Source organism: Anastrepha obliqua, chromosome 3, assembly GCF_027943255.1.
Source record: "Anastrepha obliqua isolate idAnaObli1 chromosome 3, idAnaObli1_1.0, whole genome shotgun sequence".
NCBI lineage: Eukaryota > Metazoa > Arthropoda > Insecta > Diptera > Tephritidae > Anastrepha > Anastrepha obliqua.
The window spans coordinates 93,616,715-93,631,949 of record NC_072894.1 but is presented as its reverse complement, the minus strand read 5'-3'; positions in this window follow the sequence as shown (position 1 = coordinate 93,631,949).

Sequence of the window (15,235 nt, the reverse complement as noted above, 5' to 3'; positions counted from 1 at the left end):
TAAAACAAAGAATATTTAAATTGATCGGGCAATCTTTATTATTTTTGTGTAGAACATTCATCACATTTATTTTTCAAAGATTATCCTTTCCAATGTTGGCCGTAACTGCGCCATAATTTTGTTAACTCTAAACACCCATTTTGAATGACTCGCTGGAGGACTTCGGTCGGTATCTCGTGAATATCTTGAGTAATGTTGGGTTTGAATGCCTCAATCAAAGCTGGTTTATCTACAAAGAATTTAAATTTTATATACCCCCACAAATAAAAGTCCAAAGGTGTTATATCACACGATCTTGGTGGCCAATCCACTTGCCCGAGATGAGTGAAAAATTGCTCACCGAAACAACGACGGAGTAAATCCATTGTTTCAAGGGCTGTATGACAAGTAGCGCCGCCTTGTTGGAACCAAATGTTGTGGAGATTACGGGCTTCAATTTCCGGCATCAAAAAGTCGTTTATCACGGCGGTAGCGTTCGCCATTCATTGTGACATTGGCGTCAGCCTCGTCTTTGAAGAAATATTTGCCGATGATTCCTCTAGCCAAAAATGGGCCTCATTTCTGAACAACGTAAGCCTGAGCGCGCGATGAACACTTTTGATTTCCAAATAACAGCGTTGATTTTCAAAATACAATTGTACGATTTGTAAATATTGTTGAGACGTAAGTTCTTCTACTATGAAATGCCAATGAATACTTAAAAATCTATGTATTTAGTTTGACAGTAGTCACGTGTGATCTGTCAGAACAACCCTATTGGAAAAAGTACCTCCAATTTGATCACCCTTTATAAGGAGAGCTGAGATGAGGGTAATTGAGATAACTTAAAGTGGATTGAAAGAAATTGTGGTGGTTTAAAGTGAATTGAGGGAGGTATGGTGTGGAGAATTTTATATCAGCGGTAAATATTTTTTTATATTTTAAAGGAAAAACTAAAAAAAAATGTAAAGGACACAGTATAATCATTGTTTTTGTTAAGAAATAACAGTTCATAAAATATTCATTATTTCAGAGGGGAAAAATAACACTCGAAAAATAAATTTTATATTCGATTAAAAAACGTGAAAAATGTGATTTTGATAAATATAGCTGAAAAATATAAACAAATAAAGAGCACTAACAAATGTGCATATATAAGAGTACACATATGGGCATTAAAATAGATACACTACTTTCATCTATCGATTGCTTTGAGCCACTGGAAAAAATTTGAAACTGTTATTGAAATTTGGCTTGTTTTACAAATGACATCGCTGCATTGTTGTGCATTTAAAAGACCCGTTGCTTTAAGTTGAGTTATTGGTTGCACAGATTAAGTAGTAATTTTGAGTGGCCACTAAAATAGGTACTTTGCTGATAACTTTGTGATGATTTTAACGAATTAATTGATAATATTAAATGTAACGTTACTTACGTTCCGAATTAGACAGTTCATTTAATAACTAATAATTAATATACATTACTTACAATGATCTCGCAGCGGCATTGCAGAGTAGAGGAGCCGAAGCTTCTTGCCAATCTTCGAAAACGTATGAATTTATCGCTGAGTCACTTAGATGGCTCGAAAATGAAAGTGTAAATTTGCGTGGTCGTTATGGAACTGATGATAATTTTTGGTAACAAAAAACCCTTTGAACTCCTTAGCCCACCGTTTGGTGAATGCCTAAGTTAGAGCTCACGGTATTAACAAATTGAATCACTTACACAAAAATGTGTCCTAAAAATCTTATAATAGAAAAGTTTTTCTCGAGGAGCAAATAAATTATTTTTCAAGTTTACAAATGAATAAAACCCACATCACATCACTTAACTACATTATTAACTAACGCTTGTAAAACTTATTTCAATTGGTCGAATTTCAACCACTGGGCGATATCAGTAAGTATTTACTTAAGTTGCATTTGTTTATGACTTATTTGACGATTTTGTATTCAACAAATTATTATTTTTATTCCCCTCAGTTGCCATTAAATGTTTATTTTTACTGCTTTGTTTGCGATGGGCAAGAACACTTTGCCGTATTGAGTCTAGGTAGCCGTGAGCTAGGCCATTGAGTTTTGCATATTGCTGGAAAACAAATACACATACCTGCATACTTGGGCATAAGTATATTCGAGAATATTTAATTTTATTTCTTGGGACACAGCCACTTTTTATTATCCCCCTGTTAGGGGGTCTTACTTACGTTTTCGGAAGTTGTTGAATACCCGCTTCATACGGTTATTTGCTTTCATTGCTTTTTGTAAACTTTTGCATGTTTATTATATGAATTTACTTATTTTTAGCAATGTAGTCAAACTTGAGCGAAAATAAGTTAATAAAATTCAATTTGTATATTACCCATACGCACTGTTGAACAAAGGGATTTAGGCTATTCAGACGCTTTAAAATCGAATGAGAGCAAATGGCAATTCCAGTTTGAATATCGATTCTATTACCAAAGCTCGTTGAAGAAAATACTATTTTGGTTTGATTATTTCCCTTGCAAGCATGCAAGATACAGATAGTAGGTTTGCTTTAGCAGTTGAAATATACACAACTCGTTTATATGTATACATACTTATTTCATTGATCATTTATGCCAACACATGTGAGCGATTATATACATATATATATAATTGGCGCGCACATTCTTTTTGGGTATTTGGCCGAGCTCCTCCTCCTGTTTGTGGTGTGCGTCTTGATGTTGTTCCACACATGGAGGGACCTACAGTTTCAAGCCGACTCCGAACGGCAGATATTTTTATGATGAGCTTTTTCATGGCAGAAATACACTCGGAGGTTTGCCATTGCCTGCGGAGGGGCGACCGCTATTAGAAGAAAGTTTTTCTCAATTTTGGTGTTTCACCGAGATTCGAACCAACGTTCTCTCTGTGAATTCCGCATGGTAGTCACGCACCAACCCGTTCGCCTACGGCGGCCGCCGAAATGTATAGATCGTGAGAAATGGCACACTAAAGGCAACTAACGAAAAACGCTTGAAACCTGATATATGACACATACATATATATATGCACAATATTTTTCAAATATCCGACTAGTAGGCCGCTGCTACTTCCAGTATTAAAGAAGCTGAAAATTAATGAAGTTAGGCATATTTTATAAAATAATTAAATTTTCGTTCCTTTCAACGACACATAAAAGCTTAGTAAGTGCTAAGACTCACCCCCTTTTTCTGTTTTATTTAAACCTTTTATGATACTAACACTTACATTTACACCCCAAAAGTGTAAACGGGTCTTACCCAACATGTGCACCCATCACTAAACTGACTTTTTCCTCCCCCTAACAGGCCTAAGAGTTGCACGGTGGCCCGCTTATCATAGCACGGATGCTCCTGCTCCACTCACAAAGACTCTGCATAGCTTACATTTAATAAATTTGTTTCTGTATTTTTTTATCACCTTTTTTAAAGCGTTGAGTAAGCATTTTTTTAAAATTCAATTTTACTAGGCCAACAGCAAAAGTGACAGGAATTCTCAAGGCGTATCTTTCAATAAACGCACGACCCACGAGTGTAAAGCACCAAGGCAGACAAACATACACATATGTACTTGTGACATACACACGTACAAGGAAAGAGATTAACAAAAATCCCAACGCTGGAAAAACGCTTTCATTGAGAAATTTGTTTATTTTGTTTACGAAGTAAGTAGTAGACATGCAAATACACATATAAATGCTGGCATGAAATTGAAGGTAGTTATTCCCAACAAAAGTTACGTATACGCAATGTATGGCGAGGTGAACAAAGATCCAAATAATATAATATATGTACATATATGTACACTTGCACACATATGCATGTAAAGCATAGAGTTGTTAGGCCGAACATGTTTATTTATATTACTTGCATACGTGTGTACTATATATGTGTGTGAGACGAATGTAAAGAAATTTCCAGCTACAAATTTTTGCCCTGTTCCGAAATTTTTGCGTTGATGGCATCTTTGTTTAAACCTGTATACTATATATGATCCGCCTGCTACTCGATTCTGGGAGCCGAGATGAAAAATTTTTATGAAAAAATTCTTAACCGCACATCGACATACTCTCACATATAAAAGTAAGTAAATATATGTTGATGTGCACAAGCTATCAAAATGTTGCAATGCCATATATTACTGGATTGCAGTAAATAGTATGAAGGATGGGCATGAGAAGCAAAAAACATTCTGCCCTAAAAGGCATTGAAATGCATTACCATTACCTTTTGAGTATATGTATGTATACGTAAGTATGTGCTTATATTTATGTGTGTGTATTTATATTTATGTAATCGCTCACATGGCGGCCGCCGTAGCCGAATGGGTTGGTGCGTGACTACCATTCTTAATTCACAGAGAGTACGTCGGTTTGAATCTCGGTGAAACACTAAAATTAAGAAAAATATTTTTCTAATAGCGCTCGCCCCTCCGCAGGCAATGGCAAACCTCCGAGTGTATTTCTGCCATGAAAAAGCTCCTCATAAAAATATCTGCCGTTCGGAGTCGGCTTGAAACTGTAGGTCAGTCCATTTGAGGAACTACATCAAGATGCACGCCACAAATAGGAGGAGGAGCTCGGCCAAACACCCAAAAAAGGTTTACGCGCCCAAAAATGGTGTACGCGCCATTTCATCAGGTCATATATGATTCCAGAGGGGCATTACGCTTCAAAAAAATAACCAATTGTGTATTATAGGGTTCCAATATAAAGGTAAAGCAAAATAAAATCTTTCCGGAAAGATGCTGCCTATAGAGCCACGATCGGGCGCAACGCGAGCTATGTGGGATCGCTACAGAGAACAACAAAAGGAAGAGAGACGTATTATCCGAAAAAGAGACGAGAGGCCGAAATACGTGAGTGCGAGGGGCTTGAGATGCTGGCCAATAGAAACGACGTCTGAAAATTCTACCAAAAAGTTCGACAGCTTACAGAAGGTTTCAAGATCGCGGCGTTTTCCTGTAAGAACAAAGGCGGCGATCTGGTGACTGACGTACAGAGCAATCGTAAATTATGGAGGGAACACTTCTCAAACCTATTAAATAGTGACAGCTGCGCATGTCACAGAGAATGTGAAGATCCCGATACCTCAATCGTTGGCAAAGCGGCAAGGAGCTGGTAAGATGCATGCATCAGCTCCTATGCAAAATATGGTCGGATGAAAGCATGCCTGCCGATTGGAATTTAAGTGTGCTCTGCCCAATCCATAAGAAGGGCGATCCTGCAATCGGTTCTAGCGAGCGTATTGTGTGAAAGGCTGAAGCCCACCGTCAACCAACTGATTGGACCTTATCAGTGTGGCTTTAGATCTGGAAGGTCTACCATCGACCAAATATTTACAATACGACAAATCTTGGGAAAGACCCATGAAAGGAGAAGCGACACACACCATCTTTTCGTCGACTTCAAAGCTGCATTCGACAGTACGAAAAGGGAGTTATCTGTATGCCGCGATGTCTGAATTTGGTATACCCACAAAACTAACACGGCTATGCATGATGACGTTGCTCAACACCAGCAGCGGCGTCAGAATTGGGAAGGACTTCTCCGAGCCGTTTGATATCAAACGAGGTTTCATGTAAGAGAGGGGTAGTACGGGTCGCAGAACTTAATCGCTCAGGCACAATTTTTTATAAGAGCGTACAATTGTTGGCGTATGACGATGATATCGACATCATCGGCCTTAATAAGCGCGCTGTTAGTTCTGCCTTCCCCAGCTGGATAAAGAGGCAAAGCGAATGGGTCTTGTGGTGAACGAGGACAAAACGAAGTACCTCCTGTCATCAAACAAACAGTTGGCGCACTCGCGTATCGGCACCCACGTCACTGTTGACAGTTATAATTTCGAGGTTGTAAAAGACTTCGTGTAATTAGGAACCAGCATTAACATCTATAAGCCTGTCAGCCAGGAGATCCAACGTAGAATCTCTCTTGCCACCAAGTGCTACTATGGACTAAGTAGGCAACTGAGTAGTAAAGTCCTCTCTCGACGAACAAAACTAACACTCTACAAGACTCATCATGCCCGTCTTAACGTATGGCGCAGAAGCATGGACGACGACAACATCCGATGAAGCGCCGCTTGGAATGTTTGAGAGAAAGATTCTGCGTAAGATTTTTGAACCTTTGCACGTTGGCAACGGAGAATATCGCGGGCGATGGAACGATGAGCTGTATGAGCTTTATGACGACATAGACATAGCGCAGCGATTAAAGATCCAGCAGCTACGTTGGCTGGGTCATGTCGACCGAATGGATACAAACGCTCCGGTTTTGAAAATATTCGATGCGGTACCAGCTGGTGGTAGTAGAGGAAGAGGAAGGCCTCCTCTGCGTTGGGAATATCAGTTGGAGAAGGACTTGGCTTCACTTGGTGTGTCCAACTGGCGCCGGTTAGCACAAGAATGAAACGTCTGGCGCTCTTTGTTAAACTCGGCCAAAATCGCGTAAGCGGTTATACTCCAATTAAGAAGAAGAAGAAAAGAAAATCTAGTGTAAATGAGAATTTCGTGCTGAGTTAAATTTTATTTATTTTTAAAGTCATATCAGATCTACATTTTTGCGACAGTACTACATTGATAGTATCACATTTTCTTTCTCACCCACTCTTCTTTCACATTTGATTTCTTTTGAAGTGAGACTATATTTATACAAAGGTATATCAAAACAAACATTGAGCATAATTTGTTTTGTTAGTAATTTGTTAATGATACCTTTGAAATTCTCAAATTTTGGACATTTCTTTTGTCTGAAAATATTACAAGAATATTCTGCATTTACGATAAAATGTCGGAGTTAAATTTCATCTAAAACTTAAATTCATATATTCAGAGTACTACATATTAAAAACAATTTTAGAGTTTGAATAGTTCTGAGGTTTCTTAAATGAAATTTGTATTTCCAAATGATTTAATAAATTAGACCCGGCTTTGGAGCAAAATTCAAAACGGTGAGCACACTTTCGGCTGTCACCTGCGAGGACTTGTTTTGTACATTAAACTTAGGCAAAGGATTATAAAAAAAAAGGTTAAGACTAATGCCGTGGAGTTCGGCCAAAGGGTATACGCGTCTATGACTCCAGTATACTTGCAAAGTATAGTTTCAAGAAAAACGTGTTTAAAGTTGCACATCGGACTGAGAGGGTATTCGTCATATTTCTATCATAAATAAAAGTAGTTTTATACTTTCTCCACTTCAATTAAGGTATTACGGCATCTTTCAAGAACAGAATTTATTTTAAACTTCTACTGCGGCCTAACGCCTTACTTACAGCTGTTTCAAATGTCTTTCGTTTAATGTTCCACGTTATGTTTATAGTCTCAAAAGAAATTATCATAATTCTGTGAGGAAACCCAAAGGCTTAGGCTGCAACATTTGTAGAGATTGTATATTTATGAATGAGTTAATTGAATTTAAAACTGCCGAATACCCTTATGAGAAATTAAGATTGATGATATATATCTAAAAGGCGTCAAACTCTGATTGTCCCAAATTTTTCTACTTGCCTTCAGCAAGGCTGTTCTTCATTAATGCTGTAAGGCTCTGAAATTCAAATCTTCAATCTGTCAAGCTTCGATGGGTGGGAGTAACTACAAAGGTGAAATGCATGATTACTTTAATCCCATATAATGAATGTAGTTGTGATTCAACTGTTACTATTTCTCTGTCACTCTCATTTCTACTATTAATCTTAATCTTATATGTTCTTTTCGTTTGTCTGTCTATTCCTATTTTTAATTAATTTCAAATAATATAATTTATTATAAGATTTGCAACTTCCAACAATGATGTATTATAAAAGACTAGCAAGTCTTACATGTACTGCCTTATTTCGTAAATAAATAAAAAAATAAATATACATCAATATTGAGAGATTTAATTTTTTGTCACTTCGTAAATCGAAGTTGGAATTTCTGAAGGTGTCAGAAATTCGCCTGCATTCCGATGCACTATATGTATATTCGGAACAAATTTCATTTCAGTCAAACATACAATAACCCTAAATCTTACAAAATCCACCTACATATTTACGTGCTTATAAAAAAATACTTTCCAAGAAGCGTGAAAATGTAGAAGTAGTACATGAATCAGAATGCTCGAAAATCCTTTCCAAAATTCAGCAATGAAAAGGGCATACAAGCAAAAGATACTTTTACTAAATAAGAGAATTTTCTGCAAATGGCGCGCATTGAGTTTCAATTTAGTACGAAAAATGCCATTATTTATTTGAGTATTATTGCTAAACTAGGGCACAGGGCAACCGGAAACTTCAGCAGCTGCAACACACAGAGCGACACACACTATCACGCTTAGAGCAACCAAAAGCGAACAACAAACACATTAGTGACTGTCGGCGAATCAATGAATAGTCAAGTTAAATGTAGTGAAGCGAAGTAAAAGCAAATAGTGAAAAGTTGTCGCTCAAAATGGGATATAATGAAGAGAAATGAAGGGATATGTCAACGTGGAATGGAATTATATTAATAAATTTTGCAAAAGTTAAGGAATGTCATCTAAAGTTAAAGTTTATGCAATTTACATTTTTTACGTGCTACAAGACACCATCTGCAACTAGCTGTGCATTTGTATGTATACATATTCGGTATTCCGATTGTACTTGAGAACCTGAATTTGATTTCATTGAACGGATGCACTTATATATTTATCAAGTGGAGTTGAAAATCGAATTTTTGAACTACATATTTTTGAATGAAAAATGCAAAGATTTTCTGCTCTGAAGAAATCGTCTTAACACTTGAGGATCAAAAATAAGGATTACGATGAAATATAGATAAACTTAGGGGCTGTTAAGTTATAAACAATTCCTTGGTCGAAAACTATGCTGGAATGGTAATGCCACTATAGTGACACTGTGTCAAGTTCCCACCTTAGCGCTTTGAGCATGTGATTTCTAAGTATAAGGACATCTGGTAATCAAGAAGAAAGATCGAAAATTTCGGCAATGGTCTGATTATTTATGTATTTCAAAATCTCTTTTCACTGGTAATTATTATAATAATTTGAATATAATATGAATGAAAGAACATGAAACAACAATAAACACTTTAATTTTATATGACAAAGCTAAATGTTAACAAGTATGAGTAGATGTTATAATTTCTTCTATACTACACAGTTTATAGTTAATCTAGTAGTAGTAGACAGTGATTATGCCATGATTGTTATTTTTTTATTGTACAAATTTTCGCGTTTTGTTAATTTCCAACAAACATGAGTTCCAGAAGATCGTAAGTGACAAATTTTATATTCATTATTTATAATTTTAGTAAGGCGAGGGTTTTAGTGAGTTATGAGTTATATAGTTGGGTAATATTATGAACTGGGGCATATTTCATTTTTATATGTAACTTGTTTAAGGTTATATCGGATGCCCCATTTCAGATGCATTTAGGTTGCAATTAGTTTATTTGAACGTAGTTTTTATGTGTTAAGAATTATATGAAATCACATGAAATTATATGTAACTTGGAAGACGATAACCTCACGATTCCTGCTGACCGTTTATCACACCACCTGAAAATAATGATCTTAGTGATATAGATAGTGAAAGCGAGGATGTAGTAGAGATTAGCAATCTTGTGCGTCGCTGTTGGCTGAAGCTGAGGTTCGACGTAGGAATTTTATAAACTGTAGAGTGTATTGATGACATAAATCACGAAGAATTGGAGGAACGGCCTCCCTCATTTCAAGCCGCTGACCATCCAGTAAAAGAATCCGAGGCTATTTAACAGCAAAACCTGAAACAGAAACTCCGACTAAACTTCATTTCGTTTTAGACAAAGGCAATCTATTAGAGTTTTTTGAGATGTTTTTTATTGTTCAAGTATAAGAATTGCTATTATTATTTTTTCACTTTTTCAATCATCGTTAGAAATTTTTTTTAATAGTACGAAGGAAGACATGTTTGCTTTTGCGAGCTGTTGTCAGCATAGATACCAAGGAATTAAACATCATTAAATCTATTTATTACACGATCGTAAAAATAAATTAGTTTTACGTCCATTTCAACTCACTAGAATAACAACAAAATTACGTCTCGGAAAAACAAAAAACTGCGAAAAATGTAAGCAATGTATTGTTACCTCATTTTATTTCCCTAATATTGGCAAGAAGTGGCTATTTCGCAATTTTCAATTGCTTTTGATGTTACAAGTCAGTAGCAATATGTTTCTAGTCGCCATACGACATTTCAAAAAGCGATATACTCATAATAATGAGAGTGGATGCAAACATACGCCATCACGTCTGAGGCAGTACAGATGCAAATGAATGTGGTAGGCCAATGTTTGAACTCATTACGTGCGACAATCTTCTGAATAGCAATATAGACGATGCATTTGATATTGCAAGAGATGGGTTTTAGATATCACGTAAGTCAACGAATAGGGTCACAACTCTTGAAAGACATGAGAGTGTCTAAAGATAACTCCTGCTCAAATCGTACGTATCCAGTGTAGAAATACAATACATCAGTACCATTCAAGAAGTGCACGCCATTTGTAGACCAACGATTCACAAATTGGGTTATGGTCGAAACAATATTAGCCAGCACTCTCTCTGGCGCGACGTACCATCACTCAGAGCTATAGCTTGGCTTGACAGTTGATAAGGCGTCAAAAGTAACTTGTCGTCAAAGGGTCCACTGATATTACGAACCTGAGGAATGAGTGCACAACAAAGTACATATTATAAATCGAAGAGGTCGAACTATTAAAAGGCCTGCCAACGGCAATTCAATTATGTCATAAGGACGTCTAAAAGATCAGCTTGGAGGGAAGATAGAAAGTATTTTAGAGACCAGTACTTTCCGTAAAGTATCACCGATGAGTCCTAACAACCCTACTTACCTCATAAAAGAGAATGGCAACAGGATTGTTAACAGTGATGAAGCACTTTGGAAGAACAAAAATTGGCTCTTGCATCACGATAACGCCCTGTTCACACATCGTTGCTTGTGCGTGACTTTTTGGTCAAAAACAACACACCTATGATGCCACCATATTTCCCAGATCTGGCCCCCTGTGACTTGTTCTTGTTCCCAAATATGAAGAGGCCCATGAAAGGACCACGCTACCCTACGATTGACGAGATAAAGACGACATCGAAGGAGGAACTGAACAAGTTAAAAAAAGTGATTTTTTGAAGTGCTTCGAAGATTGGGAAAAACGTTGGCACAAGTGCATAATATCTCATTGGGATTACTTTGAAGGGGACAAAATCGATATTAATGAATTAATAAATAATTTTTGAAAAAGCACAAAATTCGTGATACTTTTTGAACACACCTCGTACATTAGGATGGCCTAAAAAGTTGTAGTATTTTAGAGTTGCCTTATTAAATAGTTTAGATTATCTCTTTTTAAATAAAACATAGAGTATTGCTTGTTGGACACTTATGAAAGGAGATTAAATAATGTCGATCTGTAAACAATTTAAGTATTAAATTAAATAAAATAAAAACAAGTGCTAAATTTTTTTGGCCAAGGAACAAATTTAGATGGATATTTTGTTTGGTCCACTCTAATGTTCATATAAGTTAACTGAAATAAAATACGTCAATTGATTTATGAATTAATTAATAAATATTACGAAGAATGAATGAAATTTCAGATATTGCATAAAGCAAAAAGAGTTACAACATTGCAAGCATGCGTGCAAATTATTGCCGGATACTCGTATTGCAGAAAGTGATGCACGGACGAAGGAGGAGGGGCGCGTTGCGGAAACAATGTCATATGCAAACATTTGCATTGCGACAGATTGTAGGTGGTAGAATGCAAATAAAATGGCAGAGATTATATTATTTTATTTATTTTTTGTGCTAAATTTATGGCGTGAAGTAATAAAAAAAATATAGCCACTTGTTGTAGATAATTTTCTATTTACATGACATGGTTATAAATTATTAATAAATTGTTACGATAGGGTGATTTAAAAAATACACGGGTTTTTGTCCAAACGCCAATCTTTTGATATCTAGGGCAGAAATAAATTACGGAAGATAAATTATGCTCCTACCCTTTATGTACCAAATACCTCTTATAAGTTTCACGAATTGCTATACCGAAATTGTAAGCATTTAAACGTGATACAGTTATGGTTTTATTTTGATTTGAGAGAAGGGCTTCCGTGAAGTTTTGTTGCCGCTTTTAAAAATTATCTTGGATTTTCGGATACCATTATTTATACGTTTTAATAGAAATTCAGATTCTATTAGATGAAAGTTCTTAGCCAAACGTAAGTGCCAAGCTTAAATGTTTGTTCGCAAAAGATTTTGAATTTAATAAGTGCTCAGCGTTGACCTCGTCTGAAGTATACCTGCATTTGAAAAGAAGCTCCAGGTGGGTACACTGCACACAGATGGCTCGAAGATATGCAGTTTTCCAAGCATCTTCCAAGCGGAGATAAACTTAATGTTCGGCACGAGCGAATTGCCATTCTGAGTGAAAGTCAGGCGGCACTCATGGCCCTATCGTCCTGTTAGATCAAATCCTCACTGGTTCTTGAGTGTTTCGAGAAACTTATTTTACTAGAAACGCGCAATTATATATAGGTATATAGGTATATACAATATATAATTGGCGCGTACACCCTTTTTGGGTGTTTGGCCGAGCTCCTCCTCCTATTTGTCGTGCGCGTCTTGATGTTGTTCCACTAATGGAGGGACCTACAGTTTCAAGCCGACTCCGAACGGAAGATATTTTTATGAGGCGCTTCTTCATGGCAGAAATACACTCGGATGTTTGCCATTGCCTGCCAAGGGGCGACCGCTTTTAGAAAAAACTTTTTTTTAATTTTGGTGTTTCACCGAGATTCAAACCGACGTTCTCTCTGTGAATTCCGAATGGTAATCACGCACCAACCCATTCGGCTACGGCGGCCGCGCACGCACAATTGCACCTGGCTAATTTGGCCCCAGGACATAGGGGTATAACTGGAAACGAAATAGCGGACGCCTTAGCGAGAGAGGCGGCGGCTCGCCTTTAATAGGGCCGAGCCCTTCCTTGCTATGGTACAACACACCATCAAGGAGAAGCTCAGGAGTAAAGAGCTAGAGCTAAGGGAGATTTGCTGGCACCAAACTATGGGGTTATGCCAGGCGAAATCTCTACTCGGAGAATGCAACCAAAAGAGTTTTAAAAAACTCATCACCAACTCATAAGCAACTCGCCAAGGATAAACTGAGAATGCTCACGGTCATCTGTTATCTGCACATGATCGAGATTTTGCCCACGGACTCTTGTAGTTTGTGCGATCAATCTCAGGAGACTCCAATGCACCTTCTCCATGAACGCAGCGCTGTAGTACAAAATAAATGAAACATTTTAAATGGCATTATCTCTTCAGTTAAATCTAAGCATAGCGCTTCAGAAGATGTATAAAAATCCGTAATTTCAAATGAATTTTGACTATAGTGAAATCTGCCGCTTTGTACTCTCAAAAAATCTCTATAAGTTCAGAAATTCCTTTTCCTCCTATAAAAGATGCATTTGTTCAACGTGAAATATTAAAAAAAAATGTACAAAATTAAATAAAAAAATAATTTAACCGTTAGTGTTTAGAATTTGTTTTTGCCACTTCGACAATTTCTCGGAATTTCAAGTAACATAACATACTTGCAAAAGTTTAAAAGCTATAGTGATAAAGAAACACAGTTCTCACAAGCCTAACGAAAATCGCAGAATTTGCATTTGTGAAAAGGTGACTTATTTTCAAACGAAAATGAAAAATCTTTTTTCACTTCATATTTTCATAGAACGAGTATAGATCCATTGTCATTTTTCCCGATAGGGTGCCAAGCTATATAACTATTGAATCCCTCGCTTGCCTGTTCTGGCATAGCAAAAACCTTGAACAGCTTTGAAGCTGGGGTGTCTCAGTGTTCGCATCGATGCTCGTTCGTCTTTACTCGCATTGTTATTTTGCATAAACGCAGCTTCAGCCTACATCGACTGGATAATGTTTCTCGCTCTTTTATCAAATCATACTTTTCCGTTCTTTGACAAGAAAATAGTAAAGCAGCATCCCACTGCCAAAAGCCGAATGAAAAGCGGTCTCACCCATGCTCTTTCAAGAAAGGGTTTAGAAAAAAAATTGTACACGAATTGTACGAATTTAGGTCAGAAAAAACCCATACATACATACTTGCCTGAATGTGTGAGTAAACAAATCCATGGGCATACTTTTTCCAGCCTTGCCGCTAGCAAAAAATTCCGTTTATCAGCTGTTTCCGGACATAGTCGCAGCAGTAACTTTTTGCACACAAATTTACGCTGAATACTATACATATATACGTAAATATGTATGTATATGTTTTATGTGTAAAAATTTGTGCACACTCAGCGGCTTATTTCGACGCTTCTGCTGGTTATGCGCAAACAATCAACAAAAGCAAATACTCGAATATTGGGGAAAATCGTTTTCCTGTGTGTGCTTGAGTATAAGCGGGCTAAATTAATTTGGGATGTATTTGCCCACACGTTTTATTCAATGGAAATTGCAATGACATTTGAACAGCATGCAAATTGTTTACTCAGATGAATGCCACAACTTTGTTTACACAAGTGCGTAGGAATGTACGTTTATATTCGGTATTTATGGATATTTAAATGACAAAAATGTTATTTAAACAGAGGAGGTGAAAAATTAAACGCTCAAAGGATTTATGCTCTGACTAAAAACTTTCACCGGCGCTTAAGCCTTTTAAGAGTTTCCGACAAGCGCTAACATGCACACTGACACAATTTATTAAATGTGAAGAGCAGTGTAGAGTGGCTAGAGTACCCAAAGCTGGATGTGTATGTACATACTCACTTACTGAAACATGCAGCTATGTATGCACATATGTCTGCATGAGAGTATAACCATGTTATAAAAATCTGCGCTAATCTAATTTTAGCAACTTATCATTTCATATACATATGTATATGAAGAACCCTTGTAGAAAAACTTTTCTATCTTTTTACTTGTTACCAATAGAAGTTATTCAGTGGAAAAGATACCGAAGAGTGTCTCGGTCATTGCTTTGTGTTGTGATTTAGTTAAATTCATAGACGTACGTACGCCACTCTTAATACATTTCCCTATGGTTTAGAATAATTTTCCAGTTGTTTAAGCCGTAATAATTTATAAACTTTATTTAATTCTACTCGCTCCTTTAATAGAACTTTTGAATATATTCAAACGAATATCTTTATATGCATTCATAAAATGTATATAATCGTTTAAG